This window comes from Lutra lutra, chromosome 14 (genome assembly GCF_902655055.1).
Source record: "Lutra lutra chromosome 14, mLutLut1.2, whole genome shotgun sequence".
NCBI classification, from domain to species: Eukaryota; Metazoa; Chordata; class Mammalia; order Carnivora; family Mustelidae; genus Lutra; species Lutra lutra.
The window spans coordinates 21,890,244-21,914,214 of record NC_062291.1 but is presented as its reverse complement, the minus strand read 5'-3'; positions in this window follow the sequence as shown (position 1 = coordinate 21,914,214).

The window sequence follows — 23,971 nt, the reverse complement described above, 5'->3', positions numbered from 1 at the left end:
CTTTTTTAAAGTGAAAAAGAAGAAATCTAAATTATCAATAAATATAAATATAAATGACATATATTTATTTTTCCCTACTACACACACATGCACACACTTCCCATATTTCTCTAGACCAGTGGTTCTCTAAATGTCTGGAGACATTTTTAGTTGTCACAGCTCAAGAGAAAGGTGTATAACTGGCATCTAGAAGGTAGAGGCCAGGGATGTTGCTAAACATCCCACAAAGCACAGGACAGTTCTTACAACAAAGAATCATCCAGCCCAAAGAATCAACAGTGCTGAATCATAAAAAACACAGCCTCATTTTCCAGGGGATTCAAATAAAGCCACATTAACTATAATGACTGCAATTTGATAGAATTAAGCCCCCTGACCAGCAAAGGAGTGTATTCCTCTCAGAGTCTCCTGTTGTGTCTCAGGGGCTATCTCAAGTGATATATTTTTATATTTTATTGGCCACAACTAAGTCATCAAGATTATTGTGATTGGCTTTTGTCATATCATGGGTCATTCCTTGGGCCTAGAGGAAAGATCCATCTTAACTCAGCACACTGCTGCTCTATTAAAGAAAAGCACAGGTGCTTTTTCAGAAAACTGAAGCTGTCCTCTAGAATGCAGAGTAGGACCATACCATCTTGGATACTATGCAGAATAAAACTCAGAACTTATTTGAACTTGTTGATGACAAGAACACATCAAGAGAAATAGAGATTTAAGGTTACCAAACTCTCCTTGCTCCTTTTTCATGCAACTAGCTCAGTGAAAGGCACCACAATGGAGACAAAAAACTTAGGTTTGAGTCCTAATCTTGGCACTAATGAATAACCTTGAGCAAGTCACTTACTCTCTCTGAATCTCAATTTCTGTCACTCCTGGCATTTTATTATTCTTAAATACAGAAAATGACACCAAGGGGGAATTGGAAGCAGAAAACAAGTGCTCTCCATGGGCTTCCCCCACTTATATCACTACCCTTCTATCACCTTCCCTAGAATGGGAAGTTGTCATGAAGCATGATCATGTCTAGTCATTGTTTCTGAGTCCCAATAGCAGAAGCTGGAGACTTGAAACTGAAGCACTGGGTCCTGGAAATCAGGAACATTGTACAGAGCAGCAGCATGGACCTGCCAAGACTAGAAATGTTTGGAATTTCTAAATCATATACCTTCTGCCACTACATGTGAATTAACATCCCCCCCCCCCGCCATTTTCAGTATCACTTAACAGAATGGTACCTTTGTTACCAAGGATGAACCTACCTTGACACTGATAATCACCCAAGGTCCATAGTTCATCTTAGGATTCACTCTTGGTGTACATTCTGTGGGTTTGAACAAATGTACAATGATACACGTCCATCATTATAATATCATACATGGTATTTTTATTGTCCTAAAATTCCTCTGTGCTCTGCCTATTTATCTCTCTCCCCTCCTCCCAACCCCTGGAAACCACTGATCTTTTTATCATCTTCCTAGTTTTGCCTTTTCCAGAAAGTCACATAGTTGGAATCATACAGTATGTAGCTTTTTCAGATTCACCCCCTTTCAATTAGTAACACGCATCTAAGATTTCTCCATGTCTGTTTGTAGCTTGCTAGCTCTTTTTTCTTTCAAGATTTTATTTATTTATTTGACACAGAGAGAGAGAGAGATGATCACAAGTAGGCAGAGAGGCAGGCAAAGAGAGAGATAGCGGGAAGCAGGTTCTCTGCTGAGCAGAGAGCCCAATGCGGGGCTGGGATCCCAGGACCCTGAGACTGTGACCTGAGCTGAAGGCAGAGGCTTAATCCCCTGAGCCACCCAGGGGCCCTCTTTACTTTTTTATTTTTTTAAATGAGAACTCTTAACATTTATTCCCAAGAGCATTCATATATATCATAGAACAGTGACAATTATAATTATGTTGTACATTAAATCCATAGTACCTATATATCTTATAAGTGGAAGTTTGTATCTTTTGACCACTTTCCTCCAATTCCCCATCCCAGCATTGCATCCCAAGTCTGGTAATCACAAATCCAATTTCTTTTTCATTGAGTTTGGTGGGGGTTTTGTAGGTTTGTTTTGTTTTGTTTTGTTTTGTCTTGTTTTAGATTCTGCGTGTAAGTGAAATTATACAATATTTATCTTTCTCTGACTTATTTTACTTAGCATAGTGTTCTCAAGGTCCATCCATGTTATCTCAAATGGCAGGATTTCCTTCTTCTGCATGGTTGAATATTATCCTAATATGTGTGTGTACAGTATCAATTATATTTATATATATATGCCAACCTATCTGTATATATACCACAAATTCTTTATCCATTCATTTACTGATGGACACTTAGGTTGTTTCCATATCTGGGCTATTCCAAATAGTCCTTCTATCACCATGGGGTTGCAGATATCTTTCAAATTAGTGTTTTCGTTTCCTTTGGATATATCCTCAGAACTGCAATTTTTGGGTTATATGGTAGTTCTAATTTTAATTGTTTGAAGATCCTCCATACTTTGTTCTTTAGTGGCTGTACCAATCCCATTAACAGTGCAAAGGTGTTCCCTTTCATCCACATCCTTGCCACATTTGTTATCTATCTTTTTTATTATAACCATTCTAACAGGCATGAGGTGATATCTCATTGTGGTTTTGATTTGCATTTCCTTAATGAGTAGTGCTGTTGAGCATCTTTTTATATACCTACCTTTTATATAAACCATTTTATATAAACCATTCATAGATCTTCTTCATAGATGAAGCCATCTATTCAAGTCCATTATCAGTTTTTAAATTGGATTATTTGAGGCTTTTGTTTTTTGCTATTGAGTTGTATAATTTTTAATACATTTTGGATATAAACCCTTCAGATATATGGTTTGCAAATATTTTCCCATTCCATATGTTGTCTTTTCACTTTGTTGACTGTTTCTTTTGCTGTGCAGAAGCTTTTTACTTTGATATAGTCACACTTGTTTGTGCTTTTGTTCCCTGTGCTTTAGGTGTCATATAAAAAAAAATCATTGCCAATATCCATGTTAAGGATATTTTTTCCCCTGTTATTTTCTTCTAGAAGCTTCATGATTTCTGGATTTATATGTAAGTCTTTAATCCATTTTAAGTTAATTGTTGTGAGTACAGTAAAATAGCAGGCTAGTTTCACTCTTTTACATGTGAATACCCAATTATAGGCCTCACTTGTGAAAGAGACTATCTTTTCACCATTGAGTATTCTTGGCTCCCTCATCAAATATTACTTGGCCATGCATACAGTTGGACCCCAACTTATGATGGTTTCACTTATAATTTTTTGACTATATGAAAGTGCTAAAGTGATAATACATATTCAATAGAAACCATACTTTGAAATTTGAATTTTGATTTTTTTCCTGGGACAATGATATATGATAAGATACTGTCTTGTGATGCTGGGAAGTGGCCATGAGCTGCAGCTCCCAGTAGCCATATGATCCTAAGAGTAAACATCTGATACACTTAAAACCATTGTGTACCCCTACAACCATTCTGTTTTTTACTATCAGTACAGAATTCAATAAATAACATGAGATATTCAATACTTTATTATGAAATAGCCTTTGTGTTAGATGATTTTGCCCACTTGTAGGCTAACATAAGTGTTCAGAGTATACTTAAGGTAGGCTAGGCTAAGCAGGTTGGGCATATTAAGTGCATTTTTGACTTAAGATATTTTCAACTTATGGGTTTTTTGGAATGTATCCTCATCATAAGTTGAGGAAGGTCTGTACTTAGATTTGTTTGTGGGCTCTCAATTCTGTTCCATTGGTCCATTTTTTCTGCTTCTTGCCAGGACTGTACTGTTTTGATTACAATAGCTTTAGAGTTTAACTTGAAAACAAATGTGAAGCATGATGCCTCCTGCTTTGTTTTTTCCAGAAATGCTTTGGCAATTCAGAATTTTTTGTGGTTCCATATAAGTTTAAGAATTGTTTGTGCTATTTCTGTATAAAATACCATTGGAAACTTGAAAAGGATTTCATTAAATCTGTAGATGGCTTTCAGTAGTATTGACATTTTAACAATATTAATTCTTCTAGTCCATGCATACAGGATACATTTCCATTTATTTGTGTTTCCTTCTGTTATTTTCATCAATATCTTATAGTTTTCAGAATAGAGTTCCTTCATTTCCTTAGTTAAATTTATTCCTAAATGTTTTTATTATTTCTTATGCTATTGTAAATGAGATTGATTCATTTATTTCATCAAATAATTCATTGTTAATGTACAGAAATCCTACTGATTGTCATTTGTTAATTTTATATCTTGAAACTTTAGTGAATTTGTTGATTAGGTTTAACAGGGTTTTTGATGAAATCTTTAGGATTTTCTTTATATAAAATTAAGTTATCTGCAAATAGAGATAATTTTACTTTGCTTCCCAGTTCTAATGTCCTTTATTTCTTCTTCTTGCCTGATTGCTTTGGTTAGGACTTCCACCACCATGTTGAATATAAATGGTGAGATTAGGCACCCTTATATTGTTCCTGATCTTGGAGGAAAAGCTTTCAAACTTTCTCCATTGAGTATGATGTTACCCATGGGCTTGTCATATATGACCTCTATTGAGATACATTCCTTCTATATTTAATTTGTTAATATTTTTATCATGAACAGATCTTGAATTACGTCAGATGCTTTTGCTACATCTATTGAGATGATTATATGACTCTGTTCTTTATCCCTGTTAATGTGATGTGTCACATTGATTTGTAGATGTTGAACCACTCTTATCACAGAGACTAATCCCACTTCATTGTGGCAAATGAAAACTTTATTTTTTAAAAAGATTTTATTTGTTTATTTGAGAAGAGTGAGTGAGAGAGAGAGAACAAGAAGGGAGAGGGGCAGAGGGAGAAGCAGACTCCCTGCTGAGTGGGGTGCCCCATATGGGGCTTGATCCTGGAACTCCAGGATCATGACCCAAGCCAAAGGCAAACACTTAACCAATTGAGCTATCAGGTGCCCTGTGCTGCTAAATTTGATTTACTAGTATTTAACTGAGAATTTTTACATTTATATTCATCAGGAATATTGGCCTATAGTTCTCCTTTCCCGTGGTATCTTTTTATGGCTTTGGTATCAGGTGAATCCTGGACTCATAACATGAGTTTAGGAGTACTCCATCCTATACATTTTTTTTTTAAACGTTTGGGAAGGATTGGCACTACTTTTTAAATGTTTGGTAGAATTCACCATTGAAGCCATCTGATCCTGGGCTTTTCTTTGTTGGGTGATTTTTGGTTACTGATTGAATCTATCAGTAATCAGTCTCTACAGATTTTCTATTTCTTCCTGATTTAGTCCTTTTAGATTGTATGTTTCTAAGTTTTTTCCCATTTCTTCTAGGTTGTCCAGTTTGTTGGTATATAGTTATTCATAGTAGCCTCTTATGATCATTTGTATTTCTGTGATGTCAGTTGTAATGTCACCTTTTTCATATATAGGTTTGTTGATTTGGCCCCTCTCTTTTTTTCCCTTGGTTAATCTAGCTAAACATTTGCCAATTTTGTCTATCTTTTCAAGGAAACGACTCTTAGTTTGATAGATCTCTCTATTGTTTTCCTGTTCTCTATTTCCTTTATTTCTCCTTTAGTATTATTATTTTCTTCCTTCTGTTAACTATGCACTTTATTTGTTCTTTGTTTCTGATTCTGGCATAATTTTTTTTTTTTTCAATTTGGCATCTTTCTTCTTAATGTAGGCATTTACTGAGAGGTACTTAACTCTTAGAATGGCTTTTGCTATATCCCATACATTTTGGTATGTTCTGTGTCCATTTTTGTTTCTCAGTATACTTTTTCATTTCCCCTTTAATTTCTTCTTTGATTCATGTGTTGTTTAATTTTCACAAATTCATGAATTTTCCAGTTTTTCTTTTCTTTTTGATTTCTAGTTTCATACTATTGTGGTAAGAAATGATACTTGATATAATTTCAATCTTCTTGAAGTTGCTAAGATTTGTTGTTCCATATGTGCTTGAGGAGAATATGTGTTCTGCTTTTGTTGGGTAGAATGTTCTATATCTAACTGATAGGACCATTTTGTCTATAGAGTTGCTCCATCCAATGTTTTCTTTTTGGTTCTCTGTCTGATCTATCCATTGTTCAGAGTTACAGTATAAAAGTCTAAACTATTGTTGTATTGTTTTTCATTTCTCCTTTTAGGTCTGTTAATTTTTGCTTTATATGTCTAGCTACTCTGATTTGGGCACATAAATATTTATAATTGTTTTATCTTCTTCATGAGTTAATCTCTTTATCATTATATAGTGACTTTCTTTGTCCCTTTTAACATCTTTAGTTGAAAGTTTATTTTGTCTGAAATAAGTATGGCACATGGGCTTTTTCCTTTATTTCTTTCTCTTTTTATTCCCTCTACCTTACCTTGCTTCCTTCCTTCCCTCCTTACTTTCTTTTTCTTTCCTTCATTTCTTTTTTCTTTTTTCTTCTTTATTTTTAGTTTTTGGTTACCATTTTCTTCAAATATCTTTTTCCATCCAGACTGATGGACATCCATCAGTCCATCAGACTACGTGTGTATTTAAGATTAAAGTGAATCTCTTGTAGGCAGCATACTATTGAATCTTGTTTTTTAATCCATTCAATCTTTCTGTATTTTTTGATTAGAGAATTTAATAATGTTTATATTTCATGTAACTATTAATAAGTAAGGACTAACAATTGATATTTTGTTAATTGTTTTCTGGTTGTTTTGTAGATCCATTTTTCCATGTGTCTTATCCTGCTGTCTTTGTGTATGTGTTTTGATATCTTTTGGTATCAGTATGCTTTGACTTCTTTACCATGTTCTTTTGTGTAATTGCTACAAGTTTTTCCCTTGCGGTTATTATGAGGATTACATAAAACATCTTAAAATGTAACACGTTATTTTAAGCTAATAAAAAATAAATAGAATTCCTAAACTTTACATTTTTACTTCTCTTCCTTGCATTTTAGATTATTGAGTTTACAATTTACATATTTTCATGGTGTAACAAATAACAGATTATTGTAGTTATAGATACCTTTACTGTTTGTTTGTTAACTTTTAACCAAAATTGTAAGTAAATTATGGACCATCATTATTACATTACAGAATTTAACTTTGTGTATTTGTCGTTATCAGTGAGTTTTATATTACCTTCTCATTTTTTTTATGTTGTTAATTGATGTCATTTTACTTTCACTCAAAGAAATTCAAGGCAGGTCTACCGGCAATGAACTTACTCAGCTTTCGTTTGTTCAGGAAAGTCTTTATCCTTCCTTCATTTCTGAAGGATAGTTTTATCAAGTATAGAATCTTTGGTGGACATTTTTTTCTCTCAATATTTTGAATATGTCATTTCATTCTATCTTACCCTAAAATATTTTTGTTGTGAAATCCACTGATCATTTTATGGTTGTCCTTTTGCATGTACTCTTCTTTTTCTTGCTGCCCTTAGAATTCCATCCTTGTATTTGCTTTTTGACAATTTAATTATAATGTGACTCTGTAAAATGTTATTTAGGTTCAACCTACTTGGGGTTGAACATACTTCCCTTTCTTTCCTGTTCTTCTGGAATTCCCATAATGTAAATGTTGTTTGTTTTCATTGTATTCCAAAGGCCCTTTAAACTTTCTTTGCTCTTTTTAATTTTTTTTTCTTTTTCTCTTCTGATTGGATCATTTCAAATGTCCTGTCTTTCAGGTCACTTGTTCTTTCTTCTGCATGATCAAGTATGATTCTAAAGCTCTCTACTGAATTTTATAGTTAAGTAATTGTATTTGTCAACTTGAATTTTTCTTTCTTTTTGTGGTTTCTACCTTTTTGTTGAGCTTTTTTTGTTCATGCATCATTTCCCTATTTTTATTTTGTTGTGTGTTCTTGTAGTTCACTAATCTTTAAAAGAATTATTGTGAGTTCTTTGTCTGAAAGGCCATATAGATTTTCATTTCTCTAGGGTCATTCATTGGAGTTTTGCTGGTTTTCTTTGGTTGTTGTATTTACCTGATTTTTTTTTTTTTTTTAGTTCTTGATTATTTCCATTGATATCTGGGCATTTGAGTAAGTGGGCTTATCTTCTAGACATTACAGGTTCACTTTGACAGAGACATTTCTTTATCATTTAGCTCAGTTTGGGTTTGGGGGCATCTCTCTTAGAAATGGTCTTTGGCAGGTGAGGCCTGCTTCTTAAGTTCTGTTTTTGGACAAGATAATCATTTGAGCTTGTGATCAGGGGTTAGAGGGTGTGTCATTGGTTAAGAATACCTAGGTAGGACCACTGGCTTGTTCTCTACCCATGAAAGGTTGTAGGAAGGACTCTGCTGTTGCCTTGAGATGTGGTCAGGGTTACTAAACAATCCTGAGAGGTTACTATACTCATATTAGGTGAGGCTAGGAATTAGCTTCCCTGTCTTGGAAGGGCAACAGAATAAGACCCATGGCCAATCCCTTATTTAGGGATTGGAATTAGGCAAAAATGTATATTAAATTTCCTGGTCAGGTGAGGCCACCAGTTTTGCTCTGCAGATGGAGAAAACCATGCCTATGCTCTCTGTTCAAGTATCACTATAATGAGAGTTGTTGTAGAGGCTACATAGTTTCTTATGTGTCCTGGTTAGGTTTTTGCTCAGGTAGTCTGAAGGCTATATTCAGTAATAAGTGGCACTATGAATTAGCTTCCCTGCCTGGGTGCAGAGGAAGAAGGAGCTCTAAAGCCAGTAAGGCTCTACATGGTCTTAAGCCAACCTATGCCCCGAGTTTTCTAGCCAACCAAGACCACTGGCTTTGTACTGCATACCATCAGCTCTGCCTGTGCCCTTTTCGGCTTGAGCATTGCTAGATGCTAGCTTCCAGGTTTTCTCACCAGCCCTTCTGCTCCTGTGGGGCCAAGAATCATGTTCCACAGTAGTACGTGGAGCCTGGCATGGGTAAACCATTCTCTAGAGCCAGCAAAACTTATTGTTTGAGGACTCAAATCAGGAATTCCTACACCCCACGGAGTTCCATGTTCACTATGTACCACCTGTTTGGTTCTGTAGATTGGTTGTTAGAAACTCCTCTCCCTTCTTTATCATAATAAAATTTGTCTGGTTGAGTCTATAGACTCCCAGCAATCCTTGTGGTTGAGACCAGAATATGGGCTTCCATCAAGTGACCCAAAACACTAGGAGGGGGCTGAAATCCCCCCCTTTCCCCACTGGAGAAATCATAGGCTCAGAAGAGACCTCTCCATATGATGCTGTGTTGGCCAGGGGGAAGGGCAATGCCATAAGATTGTAGCCACTTCTCTGACCTTTCCAATGCAGTGTTCTTGATCTCTGTGATACAGGAGGTGCTTCAGCTTCACCTCCATGTTCCAGCTGTGTTTTGTTCATGACTAGTTGTCAGTTCTTTTTGTGAGATAGAGCAAAGTCACCTATGTCACCCTCTTGGTGATATTGCTCTCCAGATCATTTCTTTTTTAGCACTAAATAAGATTCCATTGTCTGAATATACCACAGTTTATCTGAAGATGTTTAAAGTCATCTTGTGATTGATTCAGATTGATCTATATGCTTCTCTCCAACTCCCAGCTGGTCTGTCACTCTGATGCAATCAAACTATTATCACCATCACTGTTTACATTTGTTAGTGGCCTCCTATGTGCCCAACATTCTGCTGAGAGCTTTGCACACTTTATGATACATGATACAAGAATTCTTTGACAAATATTCTATTGTCGTCTCAGTTACAGATGAGAAAAAAGGTTTAGAGATGGAACTGATGGTGGTCAAGTTCATGTACCTAAGGCAGACTTGGCTGGAACCATATAAAATACTATTTGGCCTCAAAGGTGTCTGTCTTGTTCATTTTCCCATTCCCAGAATATACTGCAGAGGCTGGCACAAAGCTGCACCTTAGAGAATAACTTTGCAATGAATGAACACAAATGTTGCTCTGGATGAGTCATTGTTCTAATAGAATTAAAGGTCAGGGGTTCTCAGGACATGAAATGGAAGAGAGTGTCTTCTGTCTGCTCTATACTCTTTGGGACACAGATGGTTTGCAATAACTCAAAGCCATTGCATAAATGGAAAAATGGAAGCCAATTGAAGCTAATTGCTAAAGGGGATTAGAGGTAGGAAAAGAACTTAGACTTCCTGGTTCCTAGTACCAACCTCTTCTCAGGCTGACAAAAGTCCTCACTGCTAAGTGTGTTATTTAGCATATCTAACTCCTAATACACTCTAGAATGATCTTCATCTGTCAGCTAGTTTCCCAGTTGATCTTACTAATGTTTCATTTTTGTTCTAAGTGCCATTTCCCCCTTTCAATCTAAGACTATTCTCACTAATTCGTATGGGTTTTATCATTTGGTCTTTGACACACATGTCAGGCCAAATATCAGAACAAATGTGCACAAAATAATTATAGCAGATGGGTCATGCTGTGAAATGACACTGAGCTGTAACAGAGCACACTTTTTGCCCATTTCAAAAACAACAAATTCCACATTCAGAAAAAAAAACATAATTAGATCTCACATGTCTTCCACCCTTCCACTTTCTGTCTTAATTTCATCATCTCTAGGACCTCCTCCACCATGACTGGGTATGAAGTGAAACATATTAAACAGCAGCAGAAGAGAAGAAATACCAGCCACTTCCATTTCTGTCTGTAGTCTCTCCCCATTTTCCATCAAGTCCCCTGGAATTCAATTCATATTGGCAAATATTTGCTAAACTCTTACTATTTCACAGTCATTATCTGAAACACCACCCTTGGCACCAGTGAGGCAATAGAAAAAAGAATGAAAACAAACCAGCAAGTCCTTTAACTGTATTAGAAGGTAACATTTATCATATAGTTTCACTTATTTGTGAAACATAAGGAATAGCATGGAGGACATTAGAAGAAGGGAAAAATGAAGGGGGAAAAATTGGAGTGGGAGACAAACCATGAGAGACTATGGACTCCGGGAAACAAACTGAGGGTTTTGGAAGGAAGGGGGTTGGGGGGGATGGATTAGCCTGGTGATGGGTATTAAGGAGGGTACAGATTACATGGAGTACTGGGTGTTATATGCAAATAATGAATCATGGAACCCCACATCAGAAACTAATGATGTACTGTATGGTGACTAACATAACACAATAAAAAAAATGTTAAAAATTTTAAAAAGAAGGTAACATTTGATCATCCATGTTAGACACAAAGAGGTACAGGACTTCAAAGGAGGAATAATATACTTCCACTCAATTGTGAAAGCTGCATGGTAGAGCTGCCATTTGAATTGGGCCTACAGAAATGGATAAGATTTCTATACCAGAGAGTGTCAGGGAGGACATTCCAGGCTGAGGGAACGGCATGACCAAATCATGGACATGGAGAATGTGCTCAAGGAAGGTCCAACTGTTTAATTAGGCTGGATAGAGGGTTTATCATATGTCTTAGAAGATGAGACTGAAAATGGACTGTGAAGGATGTTGAAAATTATAGATGACTTGGACCTTGATCTGCGGAAGTGGAGAGTGTTGAGGTGGGGACAGTTTTCCTGTCTGTCACCTTAAATTTCTAGACAGGCTCACATCTAGAGAAGGAGTGTGATTGCTTTTTCTTTTCCATATATTCATCCCTCTCTATGGCTCCTCCCAAAAAGAAAAAATTTAATTTAATTGGTAGAACTATGTATTTTGAGAGAGATTGCCTTGAATGTGTAGATTGCTCCAGATAATATAGACATTTTAACAATGTTGTTCTTCCAATCCATGGGCATGGAAGGTTCTTCCATTTCTTTGTGTCTTCCTCCATTTCTTTCATAAGTGTTCTGTATTTTTCATAGTACAGATCCTTTACTCTTTGGTCAGGTCTTTTCCTCAGTCTATCTTATGGTTTGTGGTGCAATTGTAAGCAGGATCAATTCCTTAATTTCTCTTTCTTCGAATTGTTAGTGTATAAAAATGCAACTGACTTCTGTGTATTGATTTTATATCCTGCCCCATTGCTGAATTGCTATATGAGTTCAAGCAATTTTGGGGTGGAGTCTTTTGGTTTTCCATATTAAGTATCATGTCATCTGTGAAGAGTGAGAGTTTGACTTCTTTCCCAATTTGAATCCCATTTATTACTTTTTGCTGTCTGATTTCTGAGGCTAGGACTTCTAGTACTGATTTGAACCAGAGGTGAGAGTTGGTATCCCTGTTATGTTCTTGACTTTAGGGGAAAACTTTCAGTTTTTCCCCATTGAGAATGATACTCTCTGTGGGCTTTTCATAGATAGCTTTTATGGTATTGAGGTATGATCTCTCTACCCTTACACTGTGGAGATTTTTAATCAAGGACCATCTTGTACTTTGTCAAATTCTTTTTCTGCATCAATTGAAAGGATCTTGTCCTTTCTTTTATTAATGTGATGTATCACATTGATTTGCAAATGTTGAACCACCCTTGCAGCCCAAGAATAAATCCCACTTGGTTGTAGTGAATAATCCTTTTAATGTACTGTTGGATCTTATTGGCTAGGATCTTGGTGAGAATTTTAGCATCCATATTCATCAGGAATATTGGTCTGTAAATCTCCTTTTTGATGAGGTCTTTGTCTGGTTTGGGGATCAAGGTAAGGCTGACCTCATAGAACAAGTTTGGAAGTTTTCTTTCCCTTTCTATTTTTTTGAAATAGCTTCAGAAGAATAAGTATTAATTCTTCTTTAAATGTTTGGTAGAATTCCCCTGGGAAAACATCTGGCCCTTGCCTCTTGTTTGTTGGGAGTTTTTATAATTACTGCTTCAATTTCCTTGCTGTTTATGGGCCTGTTCAGGTTTTCTGTTTCTTTGTGTTTCAGTCTTGGTACTTTATGTTTCCAGGAATACTTCATTTCTTCTAGAGTGCCTAAGTTGTTGGCATATAGTTACTCATAATATGCTCTTAAAATTCTCTGTATTTCCTTGGTGTTGGCCATGATCTCTCCCCCTTCATTCATGATTTTATTTATTTGGGTACTTTCTCTTTTATTTTGGATAAGTTTGGCCTAAGGCTTATTGATCTCATTTAATCTTTCAAAGAATCAGCTTCTGATTTCATTGATCGGTTCTACTGTTCTTCTGGTTTCTATTTTAATGATTTCTGCTCTAATATTTATTATTTCTCTTCTCCTGCTTGCTTTAAGATTTATTTGCTGTTCTTTTCCAGCTCCTTGAGGTGTAAGATTATCTTGCATATTTGGGACTTTTCCAATTTTTTGAGAGCTTGTATTGCTATGTACTTCCTCTTAGGACCAACATTGTTGTATTCCAGAGGTATTAAACCGATGTGTTTTCATTCTCATTAGTTTTCATGAATTTTTTAAGTTCTTTAACTTCCTGGTGGACCCATTCAGTCTTTAGTAAGATGTTGTTTAACCACCAAGTGTTTGAGTTCCTTCCAAATTTCCTATTGTGGTTGAGTTCCACTTTTAAAAGATTGTAGTCCGAGAATATGCAGGGAATAATCCCAATCTTTTGGTATTGGTTGAGACCCAATTTGTGACCCAGTATGCGATCTATTCTGGAGAATGTTCCATGTGCACATAAGAAGAATGAGTATTCTCTTGCTTTAGGATGGAATGCTCTGTATATATCAGTGAAGTCCATTTGGTCCAGTATAGCATTCAAAGCCCTTGTTTCTTTGTTGATATGCTTAGATGATCTGTCCATTGTTGTGAGTGGGGTGTTGAAGTCCCCCTACTATTATTGCATTATTATCAATGTTTTTCTTTCATTTGGTTATTAATTGGTTTCTGTAATTGGCTTCTCCCAAGTTAGGGGCATAAATATTTATAATTGTTAGAACTTCTTGTTGGATAGACCCTTTAAGTAACATATAGGGTCCCCTTTCATCCCTTACTATAGTCTTTGGTTTAAAATCTAATTTGTCTGAAAGAGGATTGCTACCTCATTTTCCTTTTGATATCCATTAGCATGATAAATGGCTCTTCACTCACTCATAGTAACTATTGAAAGATATGAATTTAGTACCATTGTGTTTCCTATAAAATCACTATGTCTGTAGATTATCTCTGTTTCTTTCTGGTCTGTTACTTTGGAACTTTGTCTTTGTTTATAGGCTCCACTTTAATATTTCTTGTGGGGTTGGTTTAGTGATAACAAATTCTTTTAGTTTCTGTTTGTCCTGGAAGCTCTTTCTCTCTCCTTCCATTCTAAATGACAGCCTGGCTGGATAATGTATTCCTGGCTGCATGTTTTTCTCATTTAGCACCTTAAATATATCATCCCAGTCCTTCTTGTCTGCCAGGTTTCTGTGGATAGGTCTGTGGTCAGTTCAATGTTTCTGCCCTTGCAGGTTAAGGACTTCTTGCCTTGAGCTGCTTTCAGGATTGTCTCTTTATCTCTGAAATCAGCAAGCTTCACTATTATATGTTATGGTGTTGATCTATTTTTATTGATTTTGAGGGGCATTCTACCTCTTGGTAGATTACCCCAATAATCCTAATATTATTTCACTTAATGGTATCATTGATTTTTTGAAGCCTTCCCTTATGATCCATCAGCTATTTTTCTCTCTTTTCCTTAGTTTCCTTCATTTTTCTAAACTTGTCTTCTATGTCGCTTCCTCTCTCTTCAGCCTCATTTACTGTAGGTGTTAGAACATCCAATTGAGACTGCATGTCAGTTAGAGCATTTTTAATTTTGACCTGATTAGGTTTTATTTCTGCACCAGGAGATTGTCTAGTGTCTTTTATGCTTTCTACAAGCCCAGGTAGTAACTTTATAATTGTTATCCTAAATTCCAGCTCTGATATTTTACCTACATACATATCAGTTAGATCTGTGGCAGAGAGTATTACCTCTGATTCCTTCTTTTGTTTTGAATTCCTCCTTCTTGTCCTTTTGCCTAGGAAAGAATGGATGAATGAGAGAACATAATCAAAAACATCAACCATGTTGATGAAAATATACACAAGAAAAATATACACAAGACAAATTTGAAGAGGTCAGAAACTAAAAAAGAAAGAAGAAAGAAAAAAGGTGAGGAGAGAGAGCATATAATCTCCCAGGTGAACAAAACAGGGTGATCCACTTGGTCCTGTGTATATTTTGGTCTGTTGGATGGTACTAAATCCCAAAATTGTAAAGAAAGCAAAACTTTATATATATATATATATATATATATATATATATATATATATATATATACCAAAAAAATTGAATACAGTGAAAGGAAGCCAAAAATGAAGAATATATTTTTAAAATATAAATGTAAAAATGAAAGTTAAAAAAGACTTAAAAACAGAGTTGATAAAATAAGAAACTAGTTGAAAAGGAAAAAAAATAAAGAAAAGGAAAATTTTAAACTGAAAGATAAACAATCATGAGGGGAAAAAAAAACACCTCAAATTCTAAATACTATTTTCCCCTGGTTCTAGAGTTTTACAGTCCTATGTGCTCCATAACCTTGGTATTCATGTGTTGTTCCAGCTGGTCTTCTGGGAAGGGACCTGCTATGGTGATTCTCAGGTGTCTTTGCCTGGGCAGAGTTGCACTGCCCCTTGCCAGAGGCCTGGGCTCAGTGTAAGCTGCTTCTGGTTGTTCTACATGGCTTTTGCTCCCTAAGGGCTTTCCATGTCACTTTAAAGGAAGAAAATAAAAATGGCCAAGCCCTGAGCCCCAGCTCTGGAGCTGAAAGATTGTGGCCTGCCTCTCTTCAGTAAATACTCAGGGATAAGCAGTCTTCACTTTTGTGTGTGCCAAACTACAGACTCCTGTGATGCAGTCCCACACTGCCCCTCCCTTGGGAAGCTGGAGGGTCACCATGTTTCTACCCTTTGCAGGGCCCCTGTATGAAGAGTGGTCACCCCATTGTGCCACGGTTTGTGGTTTATGACAAAACGAGTTAAGGGTCCCCTCCTGGGTTCACTGACTATAACCAGTTTCCATGCACTGGAGCACCCCCATTCTTTCTATGACCCCAGGGATTCTGAGACCACAGTGTCCAGCCTAGGATTCTGCCCCAATTAACCACATGAACACCTTTCAGAAAGGGACATCTCTCACTGGAACAGAATTCTAACAGTTCCATTTTTGTACTCTGGGACTATATTACTTTTCAGTAGCTGGCTTGCAGAGTCTCTGCCCCCCTGCAGTATATCCCTTCAAATCACTTCTCCACACTTCCTACCTTTCAAAAAGTGGTTGCTTTTCTATTTGTAGAATTCCAGAAATTCTTTTCTTGTATCTCAGATTGAATTCATAGATGTGCGGAATGATTTGATAATTATCTAACCAAAAGCAAGGGACCAGATGAATCGAGATCCCCTACTCTTCCACTATCTTCTACCTTATCTTTGTCATTCTGCCTTCTCTGAATTTTACCTTTTTATCTTTATTACTTACCTGTGAATGCTCTCCTAGTGAAGTGTTAACACAAAAGACTTCCATCTGTTTTCTAAGAAACCCAGGCTAAGGAAGGAGCCACAATAACCACTAGAGATTTTGTACTCTTCTACTTGTATTTTCACATTATTCTTAAACTGTAGTCACCAATATATTGTAAAAGTGCCTTCATGCCATATCCCTAATGACTTTTCCTCTAGGACTATAATTTACCCTCAGGTTGGACCTTAAATGAGGAACATAATCACCCCAAAGGAACTTTTTTCCTTATATCATCAAGTCTAACCCAGGAGGCTTCCATGTTGCATTTTGCAGATAAACCCATCTTGTCCTTGTGCATTGACCTGAAAGCCTTACTCAGGATCATGACTCCAATTATCAAGAGAGATATAAGAGAGGCCTCATTTCCCCCAAAGCAATTCAATGGTAACCTCACATTCCTGTAATTATGTCAGAATTGGGGCACAACTTGACCTAAATCCACACAACTCTCTATAAAAATACCTGGTTTCAGGAGTCAAGATGGCAGAGAAGTAGCAGGCTGAGACTACTTCAGGTAGCGGGAGATCAGCTAGATAGCTCATCTAAAGATTGCAAACACCTACAAATCCAACGGGAGATCGAAGAGAAGAAGAACAGCAATTCTAGAAACAGAAAATCAACCACTATCTGAAAGGTAGGACTGGCGGAGAAGTGAATCCAAAGAGACGGGAAGATAGACCGCGGGGGGAGGGGCCGGCTCCCAGCAAGCGGCGGAGCAACGGAGCACAAAATCAGGACTTTTAAAAGTCTGTTCCGCTGAGGGACATCGCTCCAGAGGCTTAACCGGGGTGAAGCCCACACAGGGTCAGCGTGGCCTCAGGTCCCGCAGGGTCACAGAAGGATCGGGGGTGTCTGAGTGTCGCAGAGCTTACAGGTATTAGAATGGGGAAGCCGGCTACAGAGACAGAGCCGAGGAGTAAGCTCTAAGCTCGGGGTTACCTTGAAACGGTCGCAGGCTCGGTCAGCTCGGAGCGCGGCCGGAGGCCAGGGTGACGGGAGTAACTAGGCGCTGTTCTCTGAGGGAGCACTGAGGAGTGGGGCCCTGGGCTCTCCGCTCCTCCGGGCCGGAGACCGGGAGGCCGCCATCTTCATTCCCGTCCTCCAGAACTCTACGGAAAGTGCTCAGGGAACAAAAGCTCCGGAAAGAAAACCCGAGCGGATTACTCAGACCGGCCCCAGGTAAGGGCGGTGCAACTCCGCCTGGGGCAAAGACGCTTGAGAATCACTACAACAGGCCCCTCCCCCAGAAGAGCAACAAGAAACCCAGCCAGGACCAAGTTCACCTACCAAGGAGTACAGTTTCAATACCAAGGAGACCATCAGAATTCCATAGAAGGAGAAAGCAAAGCATGGAACTCATGGCTTTCTCCCCATGATTCTTTAGCCTTGCAGTGAATTTTTTTTCTTTTGTTTTTCAATTTCTTTTTTATTCTTATGCTAAATTTTTTTAATTTTTACCGTTTCTTTTTTAACGTTTTCTAACTAGTTTATCTAATATATATATATTTTATCCTTTTTATATTTTTTCTTTATTGGTTTTCTTTTTTTAATTGTTTCTTTTTTTTCTTTTTTTTTTTCTTTCTGAACCTCTTTTTATCCGCTTTCTCCCCCCTCACGATTTGGGATCTCTTCTGATTTGGCTAAAGCATATTTTTCTGGGGTTGTTGCCACCCTTTTAGTATTTTACTTGCTCCTTCATTTACTCTTATCTGGACAAAATGACAAGGCGGAAAAATTCACCACAAAAAAAAGAACAAGAGGCAGTACCAAAGGCTAGGGACCTAATCAATACAGACATTGGTAATATGTCAGATCCAGAGTTCAGAATGACAATTCTCAAGGTTCTAGCCGGGCTCGAAAAAGGTATGGAAGATATTAGAGAAACCCTCTCGGGAGATATAAAAGCCCTTTCTGGTGAAATAAAAGAACTAAAATCGAACCAAGTTGAAATCAAAAAGCTATTAATGAGGTGCAATCAAAAATGGAGGCTCTCACTGCTAGGATAAATGAGGCAGAAGAAAGAATTAGTGATATAGAAGACCAAATGACAGAGAATAAAAAAGCTGAGCAAAAGAGGGACAAACAGCTACTGGACCATGAGGGGAGAATTCGAGAGATAAGTGACACCATAAGACGAAACAACATTAGAATAATTGGGATTCCAGAAGAAGAGGAAACAGAGAGGGGAGCAGAAGGTATATTGGAGAGAATTTCCCCAATATGGCAAAGGGAACAAGCATCAAAATCCAGGAGGTTCAGAGAACCCCCCTCAAGATCAATAAGAATAGGTCCACACCCCGTCACCTAATAGTCAAATTGATAAGTCTTAGTGACAAAGAAAAGATCCTGAAAGCAGCCCGGGAAAAGAAGTCTGTAACGTACAATGGTAAAAATATTCGAGTGGCAGCAGACTTATCCACAGAGACCTGGCAGGCCAGAAAGAGCTGGCATGATATATTCAGAGTACTAAACAAGAAAAACATGCAGCCAAGAATACTATATCCAGCTAGGCTATCATTGAAAATAGAAGGAGAGATTAAAAGCTTCCAGGACAAACAAAAACTGAAAGAATTTGCAAATACCAAACCAGCTCTACAGGAAATATTGAAAGGGGTCCTCTAAGCAAAGAGAGACCCTAAAAGTAGTAGATCAGAAAGAAACAGAGACAATATACAATAACAGTCACCTTACAGGCAATACAATGGCACTAAATTCATATCTCTCAATACTTACCCTGAATGTTAATGGGCCAAATGCCCCAATCAAAAGACACAGGGTATCAGAATGGATAAAAAAACAAAACCCATCTATATGTTGCCTACAAGAAACTCATCTTAAACCCGAAGACACCTCCAGATTTAAAGTGAGGGGGTGGAAAAGAATTTACCATGCTAATGGACATCAGAAGAAAGCAGGAGTGGCAATCCTTATATCAGATCAATTAGATTTTAAGCCAAAGACTATAATAAGAGATGAGGAAGGACACTATATCATACTCAAAGGAACTGTCCAACAAGAAGATCTAACAATTTTAAATATCTATGCCCCTAACGTGGGAGCAGCCAACTATATAAACCAATTAATAACAAAATCAAAGAAACACATCGACAAGAATACAATAATAGTAGGGGATTTTAACACTCCCCTCACTGAAATGGACAGATCATCCAAGCAAAAGATCAACAAGGAAAGGCCTTAAATGACACACTGGACCAGATGGACATCACAGATATATTCAGAACATTTCATCCCAAAGCAACAGAATACACATTCTTCTCTAGTGCACATGGAACATTCTCCAGAATAGATCACATTCTTGGTCCTAAATCAGGTCTCAACCAGTATCAAAAGATTGGGATCATTCCCTGCATATTTTCAGACCACAATGCTCTGAAGCTAGAACTCAATCACAAGAGGAAATTTGGAAAGAACCCAAATACATGGAGACTAAACAGCATCCTTCTAAAGAATGAATGGGTCAACCAGGAAATTAAAGAAGAATTGAAAAAATTCATGGAAACAAATGCTAATGAAAACACAACGGTTCAAAATCTGTGGGACACAACAAAGGCAGTCCTGAGAGGAAAATATATAGCGGTACAAGCCTTTCTCAAGAAACAAGAAAGGTCTCAGGTACACAACCTAACCCTACACCTCAAGGAGCTGGAGAAAGAACAAGAAAGAAACCCTAAACCCAGCAAGAGAAGAGAAATCATAAAGATCAGAGCAGAAATCAATGAAATAGAAACCCAAAAAACAATAGAACAAATCAACGAAACTAGGAGCTGGTTCTTTGAAAGAATTAATAAGATTGATAAACCCCTGGCCAGACTTATCAAAAAGAAAAGAGAAAGGACCCAAATCAATAAAATCATGAATGAAAGAGGAGAGATCACAACGAACACCAAAGAAATACAGACAATTATAAGAACATACTATGAGCAACTCTACGCCAACAAATTTGACAATCTGGAAGAAATGGATGCATTCCTAGAGACATATAAACTACCACAACTGAACCAGGAAGAAATAGAAAGCCTGAACAGACCCATAACCAGTAAGGAGATTGAAACAGTCATCAAAAATCTCCAAACAAACAAAAGCCCGGGGCCAGATGGCTTCCCAGGGGAATTCTACCAAACATTTAAAGAAGAACTAATTCCTATTCTCCTGAAACTGTTCCAAAAAATAGAAATGGAAGGAAAACTTCCACACTCATTTTATGAGGCCAGCATCACCTTGATCCCAAAAGCAGACAAGGATCCCATCAAAAAAGAGAACTACAGACCAATATCCTTGATGAACACAGATGCAAAAATTCTCGCCAAAATACTAGCCAATAGGATTCAACAGTACATTAAAAGGATTATTCACCACGATCAAGTGGGATTTATTCCAGGGCTGCAAGGTTGGTTCAACATCCGCAAATCAATCAATGTGATACAACACATTAATAAAAGAAAGAACAAGAACCATATGATACTCTCCATAGATGCTGAAAAAGCATTTGACAAAGTACAGCATCCCTTCCTGATCAAAACCCTTCAAAGTGTAGGGATAGAGGGCACATACCTCAATATTATCAAAGCCATCTATGAAAAACCCACGGCAAATATCATTCTCAATGGAGAAAAACTGAAAGCTTTTCCACTAAGGTCAGGAACATGACAGGGATGTCCGTTATCACCACTGCTATTCAACATAGTACTAGAAGTCCTAGCCTCAGCAGTCAGACAACAAAAGGAAATTAAAGGCATCCGAATCGGCAAAGAAGAAGTCAAACTATCACTCTTCACAGATGATATGATACTATATGTGGAAAACCCAAAAGACTCCACTCCAAAACTGCTAGAACTTGTACTGGAATTCAGTAAAGTGTCAGGATATAAAATCAATGCACAGAAATCAGTTGCATTTCTCTACACCAACAACAAGACAGAAGAAAGAGAAATTAAGGAGTCAATCCCTTTTACAATTGCACCCAAAACTATAAGATACCTAGGAATAAACCTAACCAAAGAGACTAAGAATCTATACACAGAAAACTATAAAGTACTCATGAAAGAAATTGAGGGAGACACAAAGAAATGGAAAAATGTTCCATGCTTCTGGATTGGAAGAATAAATATTGTGAAAATGTCTATGCTACCTAAAGCAATCTACACATTTAATGCAATTCCTATCAAAGTACCAAAGTACCATCCATTTTTTCAAAGAAATGGAACAATAATCCTAAAATTTATATGGAACCAGAAAAGACCTCGAATAGCCAAAGGAATATTGAAAAAGAAATCAAAGTTGGTGGCATCACAATTCTGGACTTCAAGCTCTATTACAAAGCTGTCATCATCAAGACAGCATGGTACTGGCACAAAAACAGACACATAGATCAATGGAACAGAATAGAGAGCCCAGAAATAGACCCTCAACTCTATGGTCAACTCATCTTCGACAAAGCAGGAAAGAATGTCCAATGGAAAAAAGACAGCCTCTTCAATAAATGGTGTTGGGACAATTGGACAGCCACATGCAGAAAAATGAAATTGGATCATTTCCTTACACCACACACGAAAATAGACTCAAAATGGATGAAGGATCTCAATGTGAGAAAGGAATCCATCCAAATCCTTGAGGAGAACACAGGCAGCAACCTCTTCGACCTCAGCCGCAGCAACATCTTCCTAGGAACATCACCAAAGGCAAGGGAAGCAAGGGCAAAATGAACTATTGGGAATTTATCAAGATCAAAAGCTTTTGCACAGCAAAGGAAACAGTGAACAAAACCAAAAGACAACTGACAGAATGGGAGAAGATATTTGCAAATGACATATCAGATAAAGGGCTAGTGTCCAAAATCTATAAAGAACTTAGCAAACTCAACACCCAAAGGACAAATAATCCAATCAAGAAATGGGCAGAGGACATGAACAGACATTTCTGCAAAGAGGACATCCAGATGACCAACAGACACATGAAAAAGTGCTCCACATCACTTGGCATCAGGGAAATACAAATCAAAACCACAATGAGATATCACCTCACACCAGTCAGAATGGCTAAAATTAACAAGTCAGGAAATGACAGATGCTGGCGAGGATGCGGAGAAAGGGGAACCCTCCTACACTGTTGGTGGGAATGCAAGCTGGTGCAACCACTCTGGAAAACAGCATGGAGGTTCCTCAAAATGTTGAAAATAGAACTACCCTATGACCCTGCAATTGCACTGCTGGGTATTTACCCTAAAGATACAAACGTAGTGATCCGAAGGGGCACGTGCACCCGAATGATTATAGCACCAATGTCTACAATAGCCAAACTATGGAAAGAACCTAGATGTCCATCAACAGACGAATGGATAAAGAAGATGTGGTACATATACACAATGGAATACTATGCAGCCATCAAAAGAAATGAAATCTTGCCATTTGCGACGATGTGGATGGAACTAGAGGGTATCATGCTTAGCGAAATAAGTCAATCGGAGAAAGACAACTATCATATGATCTCCCTGATATGGGGGAGAGGAGATGCAACATGGGGGGTTTAGGGGGTAGGAGAAGAGTAAATGAAACAAGATGGGATTGGGAGGGAGACAAACCATAAGTGACTCTTAATCTCACAAAACAAACTGAGGGTTGATGGGGGGCAGGGAGGTTGGGAGGCGGGGTGGGATTATGGACATTGGGGAGGGTATGTGCTATGGTGAGTGCTGTGAAGTGTGTAAAACTGGCGATTCACAGACCTGTACCCCTGGGGATAAAAATATATTATATGTTTATAAAAAATAAAATAAAAAAAAAATACCTGGTTTCAGATATCTTTGGTGTGTATCAAATGTGAGTACTGAAGGCTCTGTCAACTTCTGTCCTGGCTGAAGTTAACACAGTATTTTAGCTCAGATTGTCAATGTATAAGGTATAAAAGTCATATACTAATAAAAAGCAATTTAAAAAAGCATCACAAGAACCAAACATATACCTAATTGTCTTATGAGGACAGGATACCCTAGGATGGAGGAAGGGCAAATGGCAGGCCCAGACACCAAACGCACATGAATCTCCTACTACACAGATCTTAACCTCAAGTTTGCAGGTTCAATTACCTGAGAATACTGTGCCATATCAGTAATAGCCAAAATACATGAAAAGCAATTTAATAGATTATAACAATTGACTACTTTTCATTAAGCACTAACCATGAGACAGAATCTATGATAAGTACTTTACATATGCATTATTTAACTTAATGATAATCATCAATCCTTCACAGAGGACCCATTTTATGGAGATAGAGTGGGTACTCAGTTCCTTGGTACCATGCAAAGGTTTATGAAAAATCAGATTGACAGTCTTTTCTATAAAGAGCAACTGCTGATGCCTGATATTCCAAAATGTCCTTCATCCCTTTGGATTAAGTCATTATTACTGGACAAGGAACTAACAACCACTTTAAGAACTAAAAGCATTTCTTGCAGTTCCCCTCCAAACAAGGTTTTTTTGCCCTCTCTTCCCCCAGTCGCTTTATTTGACCTGAAAGAGAACCAGTTTTTTGAAG